We start from the raw sequence: 13,178 nt of genomic DNA on the forward strand, positions 1-13,178 counted from the left end.
AGATCAGAGACCTTCTCCAGATTGACATTAAATGATAAATGAGTTTTCTTAACCCTTCAGGCAGTTACACATGACCTGCCTATTAGTGGTAGCCTTAACTTGAGAGTATAGCCCCTTAATGGTAGGACAATAGGTGGGAGTAGGGGTGACCACATTTGCAATTAGCTATCCTATGCATGGAATGAGGGAACTCACCATCTGGTTGCATGATATGGCACCCTCAGTTGTGACCACACCCCACACAGTCATCACTGCCACCACAAGCCCAACCAAGAACACCGATTTCAACATCCCATTCCTAGACATTTCTCAAACATCTCTCACCCACTCACGGCATACGCATCAGCAAAAACTTGATGTTTGAATGTCATGCTAGTTATGTATGCTACTCATGCAAAGGATCTTCCCTCCACGTCGAAAGCTCCTATTAAGCATCGACACATAGAAGATGACCTTCATGCTACCATGAGGCCTAAGTTTCTTATGTGTCTCTTGGCTTCACCTCTACAAATTCCATGTGGTCGTGACCAATAGTGATCATCTCGGGGCTTAGAAACAATAAATTAGAGTGTTTTGACACATGACATCATCCACGACTATATGGTGAGAAAACAGACGAGATAACTACAGCTCAGATTCCTAATTCTGTAAAACCCAACCATCTTTGGCTTGAGCGTCGATGGCATAAGAATGACTGGTCATGGTTAGGCCATTAGGGTATAGAAAGGAGGTCGTTTTGAGCGTCGATGGCATAAGAATGACTGGTCATGGTTAGGCCATTAGGGTATAGAAAGGAGGTCGTTTTACAAAATAGTAAGAATATGAAAAATTTCATTGCATGAAAATTTAAGTAGAAATTTTGGCGTGATAAATAGTTAAAGGGAAAAAGAGACTAAGATAATATAAGGTGGTGATCAACCAAAATCTTCAAAATAAAAAAATATCTTCCTATGTTAAATAGTGTAAAAAAGGAAGATAAACATTTCTAAAATACAAACAAATTCTCTTAAGGTTAATAGTGAAATTTTACATTGGTCAATTCCATTGTGTCACTAGGAGAATTGAAGATGAAAAGTACTTTCTACTATCGCTTGTAAGTTTTACTCACACTATACCAAAATTTGAAATCAAGTGTCACACTACCAACGTTCTTGAGCTTACAAGCTAGAAAAGGTATAGTGATCTTAAGTACATCTCTTAATCTATTTTCCAGCATAAAAATAAATTTTCAAATTATATTAGAAAAATTTTCCTATGATCTTGGAGAACTTCTCTTAACGATATATCAAATACAAAAATGAATTCTAAAGAATTTCAGGTAATCTTTTCAATATTAAGATGTGAAATATAAACAATTTTAGTGATAGTGGATATTATCCATCATCATCAACTTATAGATCGATTTTGTTGAAACAAAAAATATAAATAGTTTAATATAAAATTTATAACAATTAAAAATCATATGTTTAGGTTATTTCTTATTGTTTGGAACTTGACCAAATTTTCTTAAATTTAAATAGTAATATATATACTTTTATTGTAATTTATTTTAAAATTTTCAATTATTAAAAAGTTCTCTCTCTCTCTCTCTCTCTCTCTCTCTCTCTATATATATATATATATATATATATATAATTTCTATATTATTGCAGTCAAAGCTAGAGGTACTCTCTAGTCTAGTATAAAGGAGATGTTTTCTCTTGCTATATTATTTAAACATTTTTACTTGGTCAAATTACATAAAAATAAAAATAAAAATAAAATAAAATAAATTTTAAATTTAAATTTAAAAAAAATAAAATATTAATTATAGTAATAGTTATAATTAATTATAATTAATAATTAAATCAGCTTAAACCTATTTTAAATCTAGATTTACCAAGCATTAAGAGGGTTCAAATATCTTAAAGTGCAAACATAAAGAAAATTGATATGTGTCAATGCTTGGTAAACCTAGAATTAAAATAACTAGCAACTAGAATTAAGTAGCGCAAGAAAGAGTAACATTAAGTTGTTACTCTTCCATGATGAAAGTGAAAGTGTCACCATATTTTTCAAAAGAGTGTAAGTAGAATTTTGGATCTTAGTCAGAGAGGGGTATCTCAAGAATTGCATCATTTACATGACAAGAGTATCCATATTATCAGGTTCTCTCTTTTTGGTTATTTAGTGTAGTTGCCAAAGAATGCACTCTAGAGGTAGCAAACATCTCTATCCTTAGCAATTATTGAGAACTCATGTTTGAAGTATCTTCCTACTTGAATGGTTGGAATTTATCACACCTTATTTATGTATGCAACCTTTTTTTGGGATTCAAGATTTCTTGAAATTGATATAACTCTTTTGGGATTTATTCAGATCAATATACATTGTTCCCCCAATTCAATCTCTAGGAAAGATTTGTATCATTCTCTTTTTTATTGTTCTGTGGACCAGATCATAGTGACGAACATCGAATGCTTTTGGATAAATTATAAGAAGATCAGGTTGAAGCCAAAATATGAAGCTTTTGAACTAAAGGATGTTCAAAATCTCAAATTATTACCATACTATACCAAAAGTATGATAAATTTGAATAATGAAGTCAATACATTTGGTCTTTGAATCTTAGAAAGGACTATGAGCCTAGACTAAGATATGAAAGCCCTTTTAATTTATGATATCAACAACCCACGAACAAGTGATTAAAGTTTTTTTGGAAATTCAAATGCATATCCCAATAAAATATTCATGAGTTCACTTTTAACTAATAAATCTTCAACACAAAGAATCCTTAAAAAATGATACTAATTAGTTAGCTCATGCTCCTTGGTTCTAATTTTCATTTGGTGAGAGGATACCTTCAAAATTGTTGAATGAATTTAAAGATAAACACTTCTTAGAAAAATTTGATGAGATTTTTAAAGGTGGACTTACGCTTCCAATTTGTACAGGTCAAGATTATGAACCACTTCAGTGTTGTAACAATATATAATTGACATAAATTCCATGCTATCATTAATACTTTGTCTATTCAAAGAGAATCAGTAGTAACAGTGTAATAGTAATCTTGATTGGTAATATAATTTCATCCTCCTTTTTTAACTGTAGTGTTACTTGCTTCACAGAGCTAGGGTTTTCATAGCCTTAACCACTTCAATTCATCATCGGGAAATAGTGTCAAAGTAAAACTTGATTCATATTCCTTGGAAAACAACCAACTTTAGATACACTAAGAGAGTGGAATTTTCGTAGGTATCATATATGGATATGATGACTTACATAGTTAGCAACATTGATTTTTTTATTAGTTTGGAGGAATATTGGGGTAGAGGACTTGTCCTACAATTCAAATATTGTTTACCAATTTTTTCAATGATCATAATGAAGGAATAATTGAGATTTACTATGGTAATAATGAAAAGAGAAACAACACTAACAATCAAAACGTTATTATCCCAATTTTCTCAATGTAAAAACAATGGTTTGGTGCACTTTCGTTGTTATATTTGGTTTCTCAGGCAGAATACTAGACAAACTGATATAGCTTTGCTATGTTCTTTTTGTAGCAAGAAGAGATTGACCATGAAAATGACTGATGGATTTCAAATGTGTGAATATTTATGTTTACAGAGAGATCTATTTACAAAATTATATAGTAAAAATTATAACGATAATTATTCACAAAAGAGATGCTCATAGATAGGTACTGCCACCCACATGCAAATGTGGGATACTTTGGGTATGCTATTCAAATGCTTAAAATACCACATATATGAGCATTTGGTGGTAGTGAGGACCATAATTCCTAATAAGAATCTTGTGGGTAAAGAAACTTAAGCATACAATATTAGAGGAGGCTAGAGATAAAAGTAATATTATTTTATCATTTTATCAGAGCTTTCACAAGTCAAAATTAAGCACGATACCAAAAAAGGGGAAGAGATTAGAAATTTGGCCTCTATGATTAATGATTGAATTTTCACTCGAATTGATCTACATGGTGATCATGGGAAGGACAAAGATGCACCTTGACAACCCCACATGAAAAATACATATGTAAATATATAGCAACAATGCCCCTTTGTTTCCCTATGAAAAGTTCGACAAAGTAAGGCCTCCATCATATGATTTATTAAAATTGAAAAGCTTCTTTTCTTGTTAGAATTTGTAACTCAACTTTTCCATATGGACTCACAAAGAGAGTTTCATCGGGGCTGTTATTTCTAGGAAGGAGAAATAATAAACATATCACTAGATATATTAAATGCATTTTAGAGTCTATGAAGACTATGATGTTATGGATTCATTAATAAGTACAAAAAATGCATGCATATTCTTCCATACCTATTCTCTTATAGAATGGATTGTGACAACAGCTAAGATATCCATCCATCGAAGACCCATCTACACCTCCAATTATTTTCTTTGGATACCAATAAGGATGGATTAAATTGTGACAACAACTACTCTATTAACTTTTATTTTGTTTCTTTCATATGAATGAATTCAATTATGTTAAACCATGGCTTCCAGCACATATGTGTGTTATTTTATGCTTTCTACAAGTCTTGTCAGATATTCATGGTTAAAAATGCAAAGAGCATTACTATTGTGATGTATATGTTGGTTATTTATGTAATTATGGATCTCAAAAGAATATTCAAATTCATGGGAGAGCTTCCCAGCGAATATATCCATCCATCAAAGGCCCAACTACACCTCCAATTATTTTCCTAGGATACCGAAATGGATGGATTCAATTGTGACAACAACTACTCTATCAAGTACTCTATTAATTTTCAATTTCTTTCTTTCTTATGAATGAAGATGTGCGTTATTTCCGAATATTCATATTCATCAGAGAGTTTCATAGGGAATATATCCGTCCATAAAATGTCCAACGACACCTCCAATTCTTTTACTAAGATACCAAAAAGGATGGATTGAATTGTGACAAGAACTACTCTATCAACTATTCTATTAATTTTCATTTTCTTTCTTTCTTATGAATGAAGGTGTGTGTTATTTCATGTTTTCTACCTGTTATTTTATGCATTTAGTACCATTTTGGATGGATAACATATTTTGACATAGTAGAGGTCAAAGATTAACACTCAATCAATAATCACCATCACCTAAAAAGCATACAGGCACTAGTTATGAAATCAATGCAACCACATAGCCAATCAAATAATTCCAATGAATATTGAATACCAACCTAACAGATAGTACACAAAATGACCTATAAGGAGCATAAGTAAGGACTAGAACGAGTATCTCTGGTTATGCTATTGGTGGTGGATGAGACAGAATCAACAACTGCTTCCTCCCCATTATCTAAAGGTTTTGCAAAAAGCCTTAAACCCTTCCCATCCAATTAAATACATTTTGGCCCTTTCACATGCTTATTCATGAATAACTAAAGTCCCACCCTTTTTTGTAATTGGCTCGATATGCATGATGGAGGTACAATGATATTTGCATAGAATGGAACAACTAAAGTCTCACCTCACTTTACTAACCATTGAGATATGTCTCATGACGGAGGTATCGATCTGATGGTAGATGATTGGACGATGAACAACTGCACACAGTGGGAGTTGGGGGATTTGTTCTCAAAGGGAAACCCTATTAATTTTTTTAAATATCAGCTAAATATTTACACATATCTCTCATATATTATAAAAAGCATATTTCAAAATAAATGACATTATTTTGAAATTGTTTTCTTGATAATTAAGTGTTGGCATTATGATACACATGTTTTACTTGATGGCAACCCACTCATCTCAGATGATAAATTATAGTGCATCAAAGTTCACACACCTTCATGAAGATAAAAGTTTCTTTCATGTAGAGAAAAGTTCACGCACTTTTATGCAAAGAAAAGTTTATTTCATGTAGAGAAAAGTTCACGCACTTTTATGCAGAGAAACGTTTATTTCATGTAGAGAAAAGTTCACGCACTTTTATGCAGAGAAAAGTTTATTTCATGTAGAGAAAATTTCACGCACTTTTATGCAGAGAAAAGTTTATTTCATGTAGAGAAAATTTCACGCACTTTTATGCAGAGAAAAGTTTATTTCATGGAGAGAAAAGTTCATGCACTTTTATGCAGAGAAAAGTTTATTTCATGTAGAGAAAAAGTTCACGCACTTTCATGCAGAGAAAAGTTCCTTTCATGAAGAGAAAATTTCACGCACTTTCATGGTTGGTTCATGGTATTAGTTCGACAGTTTTTGATCCTATGGTTTTGGCCCGTGGTATTGCATCCAAAAGTGTTGATCTCACGCGCTTTCATGGTTGGTTCATGGTATTAGTTCGACAGTTTTTGATCCTATGGTTTTGGCCCGTGGTATTGCATCCAAAAGTGTTGATCTCACGCACTTTCATGGTTGGTTCATGGTATTAGTCCAACAGTTTTTTTGATCCTATGGTTTTGGACCGTGGTATTGTGGAAGGCCTAAGAATATAAAAGAGGAAGGAGATCATTTTGCAAAGCATCATCGAATGAATTGAATATCTAATAAGTGCTAGATCTGAAATATTTGTGATTGGGTTATGGTGCAGATCTGGATCTGAATGAAGGAGGAACCTTAGCGCATAAACAAGGATAAGTTCTTTTGATGGGTCATAATCTTTATGCTTGAATAATAGTATCTTTGCATGATTTTGATCTGTTATATGGGGCGCATGCTTGATCTATAAATCTGACAATCTGGGTTAATTAGTGTCTGAATATTTGAAAGAAGGAATTATCCTTTATAGATCTTCACGCAGGTTTTAGGTTGTTGAAGTAGCGTATATCTTTAAATTATGATCTAGCTGCCTCTGTCTATTGCTGCAGTATTCTGGGTTTAGAATTTGGTGTGTGGTTACTGTTATTATGTTCTGTGTACAGCTATCAGAGAAGTGTTTACTTGATTCAGTGCTAATTGGGAAAAGGAGATTGTTTGATGCAGATATACTTGATGATTGATTGATGTTCATGGATCCAGTCTGAAAATTTATGAAACGTGGTCGCTGGAAGAAAGAGAAGGTTGTAGCCTTCAGTAGGCCAGCACCTACGTACTAGTATCTTGGCTAGTACAAGAGCTAAGAGGGTTGTAGCTCTCTGCAGGTTGTAGCCTGCGTACTGGTAAAGGACTGCACCAATACAAACTCATTGTAAAAGGTGTTTCTTATTAAAAGAATATAGAGACATATTGCAGCAGGTGGTTTTCACCCACATTGGGTTTCCACCTTATATCTGGTGTTCTTTTGTGTGACTATTTGCTTTTCTTGTTCCTGCTCATTATTTTATGATACTGACATACAAAGTAATGATCAATATTTGAAGAATTATTCAAAGTATAAATAAGGAAGATATATTGAAAAGAATTTGATAATACTGATTCACCCCCCCTCTCAGTATTATTTCCAACAATTGGTATCAGAGCAGGTCCTTCTGAAGAAGCTTGATCGCTTGAAGGAAGATCTAACATCATGAGCAACTACGAGAGGGAAGCATCAATTAGGCCACCGATTTTTGATGGGACAAACTTCGTATATTGGAAGGTAAGAGTTACTGCCTATCTTCAATCTTTGGGTACAGAAGTATAGGACATTATAGAAACAGGGTATACTTTTCCATCAGCTACTCCTACAGATTCAGCTGAGAAGAAGAAATATGAAACAAATGCAAAGGCGGTTAATACTCTTCTAGGATGTCTATCTCAATCTGAATTCGTGAAGGTTATGCAATATAAATCTGTAAAAGAAATATGGGACAAGATTGTTTTGAGCTACGAAGGAGATGAACAGGTAAAATGTGCAAAACTTCAAACTCTTAGGATTCAGTATGAGAATCTCAGAATGTATAATGATGAAAGTGTGGCTAACTATTTCCTTCGGGTAGATGAGATTGTTAATTGTATGAAAAACTTGGGTGAAGAAATAAAAGAGGTTGTTGTGGTTGAAAAAGTCCTAAGATCATTGTCCCCCAAGTTTGAATCTAAAGTATCTGCAATAGAAGAAAAGGAAAATCTACGAACTCTTACTATGTCTCAGCTACACGGAATTCTAACTACTTATGAAATGAGAAAAGGAGGTCCATCAGACAGGAGAGAAGCTGCTTTTAAGGCTTCAGGCAAAGGAGACTACTATGAATCAAGTCACGTGCCAGAAGAAGAAGAAGAACCAAATTTTGTCAGAAATCTTCAACGGGGTACTGGAAGGTTCAGAGGTAAGCTACCTTTTAAATGTTTTGCTTGTGGAAGAGTAGGTCATTATGCTGCCAAATGTCCTCATAAGGATAAGATTGACAAAGGAAAGGAACCTGCTAGATGGAACAAGAAACAGAATGCAAATAAGAAAAGCTACTACACTCATGAAGACAGTGATAGTCTATCAAATAGTGATGAAGATGAACGAGGTAATGACTATAAACTTTTAATGGCATTTGAAGATGATGATTACATGGATGCTATAGATGTGGATAGTTTTTATGATGAGATTTCTAGACTTAAGACATGTATAGAAGAAAAGAATATGATCATTGATACTCTACAATTTCAAATTGATGAAAAAGAAAAATATCTTGAAAAGTTAGAAGGTGAAATTGTTGGCCTTAGAAAAGAAATTGAGAAAACAAAGGCTATTAATCTTAAGTTTGTCAAAGGATCTGAAACACTGGATGAGATCATCAATGTACAACGTTCTCCACTAAAGAAGACGGGTCTGGGGTATAATGGAGAAACATCTCAAGCATCCACCTCAAAGAGTTATCTTGATGCAGCAAGAAGGAATGAGCAAAAGCACAATGGAGATCACCAGGTAAAGAAGGGACGAATTACATCAAGAACGAACAAAGACTATCAGGTAAACCAGGGGCAATCTATCTTAAGGATGAACAAAAGCTACAACCAGCCACAAGTAAAATATTCTCAATTTGCTTCAAGAATGGATGACAATAGAAATTACAATCATTTGGCCTTAGATTTGATAATCGCAGAAGTTTCTTCAATGGGAAATGTGTCTCTTGCCATAACTTTGGTCACAAAGCAACTCGATGTGTTGCATATAAAACAATCATGACTAGAGAAGCTCAAAAACAAAGAAGTATGATCCGGATTAAAAAAAGGACCTATAACAACTTTTCGGCTCTTGAAAATGAAGTTGAATGTTCTATTTGCAATAACTTTGGTCATGAAGATTCTGAATGCAGGAGCAGGTTTCAGCAGACAAAGGAACAAGCCTCAAGCACCAGAACATGGAGAATAAAGGAACCACAAACAGAAAGATGTGGGATAGCATTTTATGCAGAAGGACAAGAAAATCTATGGTACATTGACAGTGGATGTTCGAAACATATGACAGGTGATAAAGAAAAACTTGAATCATATTCTGCTTTAGAAAAGGGAAAGAATGTCTCTTTTGGAAATGATACTCCTGCAGCTATAAAAGGAAAAGGCACTTCTCAGTTAAAAGAAAAGGTCAAAGCTGGAAATGTTTTGTATGTTGATGGATTGAAGCATAATCTTCTAAGTGTCAGCCAGATGTGTGATCAAGGAACCGAGGTGATATTTAGATCAAACGGATGTTGTGTTCGTGATCTTGATACAGGCGAAACAGCGATCAAAGGTAGAAGAACTCCAAATAATCTATACATATTTGAAGAAGGACAACAACAATGCTATTTGAGCAAGGATGATGAACACTGGTTATGGCACTGGAGGTTGGGGCATCTAAGCTTTTCACAAATAAGGAAAGCATGCAAATATCAGGCTATTCGTGGTCTTCCGGATATCAAAATTCCAGACAACACCATATGCAAATCATGTCAGTTTGGAAAGCAAACTAGAACTAACTTTCCAAAGAAGGAAGGATCAGCTAGCATGCCTCTTGAGCTAGTCCATACAGATGTATGTGGTCCATTTAGGAATAGGACACCTCGAGGAGAAGAATACTTGATATTATTCATTGACGATTTCTCCAGGTTTTTTTGGTTAGGACTTATGAAGCACAAAGACGAAGCATTCGAGAAATTCAAATCCTTCAAAGCCTTGGTTGAAAATGAATCAGGTTACAAAATTAAGTGCCTCAGGTCTGACAGAGGTGGGGAGTTTACCTCAAATGAATTTTTCGATTTCTGTGAAGAACATGGGATAAGAAGAGAATTCTCTACAACTAGAACTCCTCAGCAAAATGGAGTGGTGGAAAGGATGAACAGAACAGTCCAACAAATGGCTCGTGCTATGCTGGATGAGTCTGGAACTCCCGCAACTTTCTGGGGTGAAGCCGCATATGCTGCGGTTGTTATTCTCAACAAAACAAATGTCCGAGTGAACAGCACTCAAACTCCTCATGAGCTCTGGTATGGTGAGACTCCTTCGATAAAGCACTTCAAAATCTTGGGAGCAAATGCTATATCAAGAATACTGGTGAGCAACTTGGAAGACTTGAACCTAGAGCAGATGACGGCATTCTTCTTGGTTATTCTCCACACAACAAAGCATATAAGTGCTACAATAAAAGACTTGGAAGAATTGTTGACAGCATTGATGTAGTGGTTGATGAAAAGGGATACATTCCTAGGCAAGTAAATCATGAAAATATCGAAGAAGATGAAGACTACCCTCAAAGACAAAATGATGAAGAAGAACCTTAAGAAGCACCAGAGGAACAGATAAGGATAGAAGAGAAGACTCCATCCCGGTACGTTCAGAAGAATCATCCAGAATCTCAGATTTTGGGGCAGAAAGAAGCAGGTGTACAAACAAGAAGAACAATTGCAGAAGCTTCAAGCTATTTGGCATTACTCTCCTCCACTGAACCACAAAATGTAAAAGAGGCATGCAAAGATGAATGTTGGGTCAAAGCAATGGATGAAGAACTTGAGTAGATCGAAAAGAACAACACTTGGGAGTTGGTTCCTAGACCAAAGGATAAGAATGTTATAGGGACAAAATGGGTCTTCAAAAATAAGTTGAATGAAAATGGGGAAGTAATTAGAAACAAGGCAAGACTTGTTTGTAAAGGGTATGCGCAGCAAGAAGGAATAGATTTTGAGGAGACTTTTGCTCCTGTTGCAAGACTTGAGGCCATCCGAATGTTCCTTGCTCTCTCAAGCTTTCAAAAGTTCAAAGTATTTCAAATGGACGTGAAATCAGCCTTTCTGAATGGAGACTTAGAAGAAGAAGTATACATTGAGCAGCCAGATGGGTTCATTCTTGGAAATGATCCAAATCTTGTATGCAGACTGAAAAAGGCTCTCTATGGTCTTAAACAAGCTCCAAGGGCTTGGTACTATCGTTTGGAAAAATATCTTCATCAACAAGGTTTTTCAAAAGGATCAGCAGATAGTAATATTTATATAAAAATTGAAAATGACAAATTGCTAATACTTGTTGTGTATGTAGATGACATTACCTTTGGCAGCAATGAAGAATCTATGAGTCAAAGCTTTGCCTTGGTGATGCATAAAGAATTCGAAATGTCCTTGCTTGGAGAATTGACATATTTTCTTGGCCTACAAATCCAACAAAAGGAAGGAGGGATATTCTTGTCTCAAACCAAGTATCTCAAGCAAATTTTGAAGAAATATGGCATGGAAGATGCAAAACCAGTATGTACACCCATGGTCACAGGATGTAGCCTCAGTGCAAACGATGAATCAGCAGCAGTACATCAACCAACCTACAAATCTATGATTGGAAGTCTACTTTATTTGACAGGTACCCGACCAGACATCATGCATGCAGTGGGAATAGTTGGAAGATTTCAGGCAAATCCAAAGGAAACTCATATTCAGGCAGTAAAGAGAATCTTCAAATATCTTCAAGGGACTCAAAATTATGGCTTATGGTATCCTAGAGATACAGATCTCACACTTCATGCTTATACTGATGCAGATTGGGCCGGAAGCGTGGATGATAGGAAGAGCACAAGTGGTGGTGCATTCTTTATGGGTTCCAGATTAGTATCTTGGTTCAGCAAGAAACACAGTTCGATTGCCTTGTCTACAGCTGAAGCAGAATATGTTGCTGCTGCATCTTGTTGCACTCAACTCCTTTGGATGATGCAGACCATGCAAGATTTTCAAATCACTTGTACACCACCTATCTCCATCTTATGTGATAATACAAGTGCAATCAGCATTTCAAAGAACCCAGTCATGCACTCAAAAACCAAGCACATACCAATCAAGTATCACTTTCTCCGGGAACAAGTGCTTGAACAAAAGGTCAAGTTGGAGTATGTTCCTTCTAAGGAACAGGTTGTTGATATACTCACCAAACCATTGCCTAGGGAGACCTTTGAATACCTCAGGCAAAAGCTGGGGGTTGTTGATGCATCATCTTGTTGTTTAATCTCTTCTGATTGTTGGTTGTACACAAGGTTCATCTGAAGTATATGCGTACATGTGCTGGGTTGCAGATTGGTCAAAGATCGAATGGCACAGGTTCAGGGGGAGCATATCATGCATTGTTGGCATTATGGAGGAATTACAGAAGGAGATCATGGATGCTGGTCTGAATATTGCTGCAATACATCTCTATCACTTTCATGGTCAGTTATGGTGTTTGATGGATTATGGTTCTTCTTTGCAGATCTGGTTTATAGTCAGGGGGAGCATGTTCTTAGGGGGAGCATAACCCTTTGCCCTTGATGTCAAAGGGGGAGAGTGATTGGTTGTTGTTGCCATCAAGTCCAAAGGGGGAGATTGTTGGCATTATGATACATATGTTGTACTTGATGGCAACCCACTCATCTCAGATGATAAATTATAGTGCAGCAAAGTTCACGCACCTTCATGAAGATAAAAGTTTCTTTCATGTAGAGAAATGTTCACGCACTTTTATGCAGAGAAAATTTTATTTCATGTAGAGAAAAGTTCACGCACTTTTATGCAAAGAAAAGTTTATTTCATGTAGAGAAAAGTTCACGCACTTTTATGCAGAGAAAAGTTTATTTCTTGTAGAGAAAATCGTGCACTTTTATGCAGAGAAAAGTTTATTTCATGTAGAGAAAATTTCACGCACCTTTATGCAGAGAAAAGTTTTTTTCATGGAGAGAAACGTTCATGCACTTTTATGCAGAGAAAAGTTTATTTCATGTAGAGAAAAAGTTCACGCACTTTCATGCAGAGAAAAGTTCCTTTCATGAAGAGAAAATTTCACGCACTTTCATGGTTGGTTCATGGTATTAGTTCGACA

The sequence above is a fragment of the Pinus tabuliformis genome, chromosome J (assembly GCF_031772625.1).
Source record: "Pinus tabuliformis cultivar Carrire ecotype Pingquan chromosome J, CPIR1, whole genome shotgun sequence".
In the NCBI taxonomy this organism is placed as follows: domain Eukaryota; kingdom Viridiplantae; phylum Streptophyta; class Pinopsida; order Pinales; family Pinaceae; genus Pinus; species Pinus tabuliformis.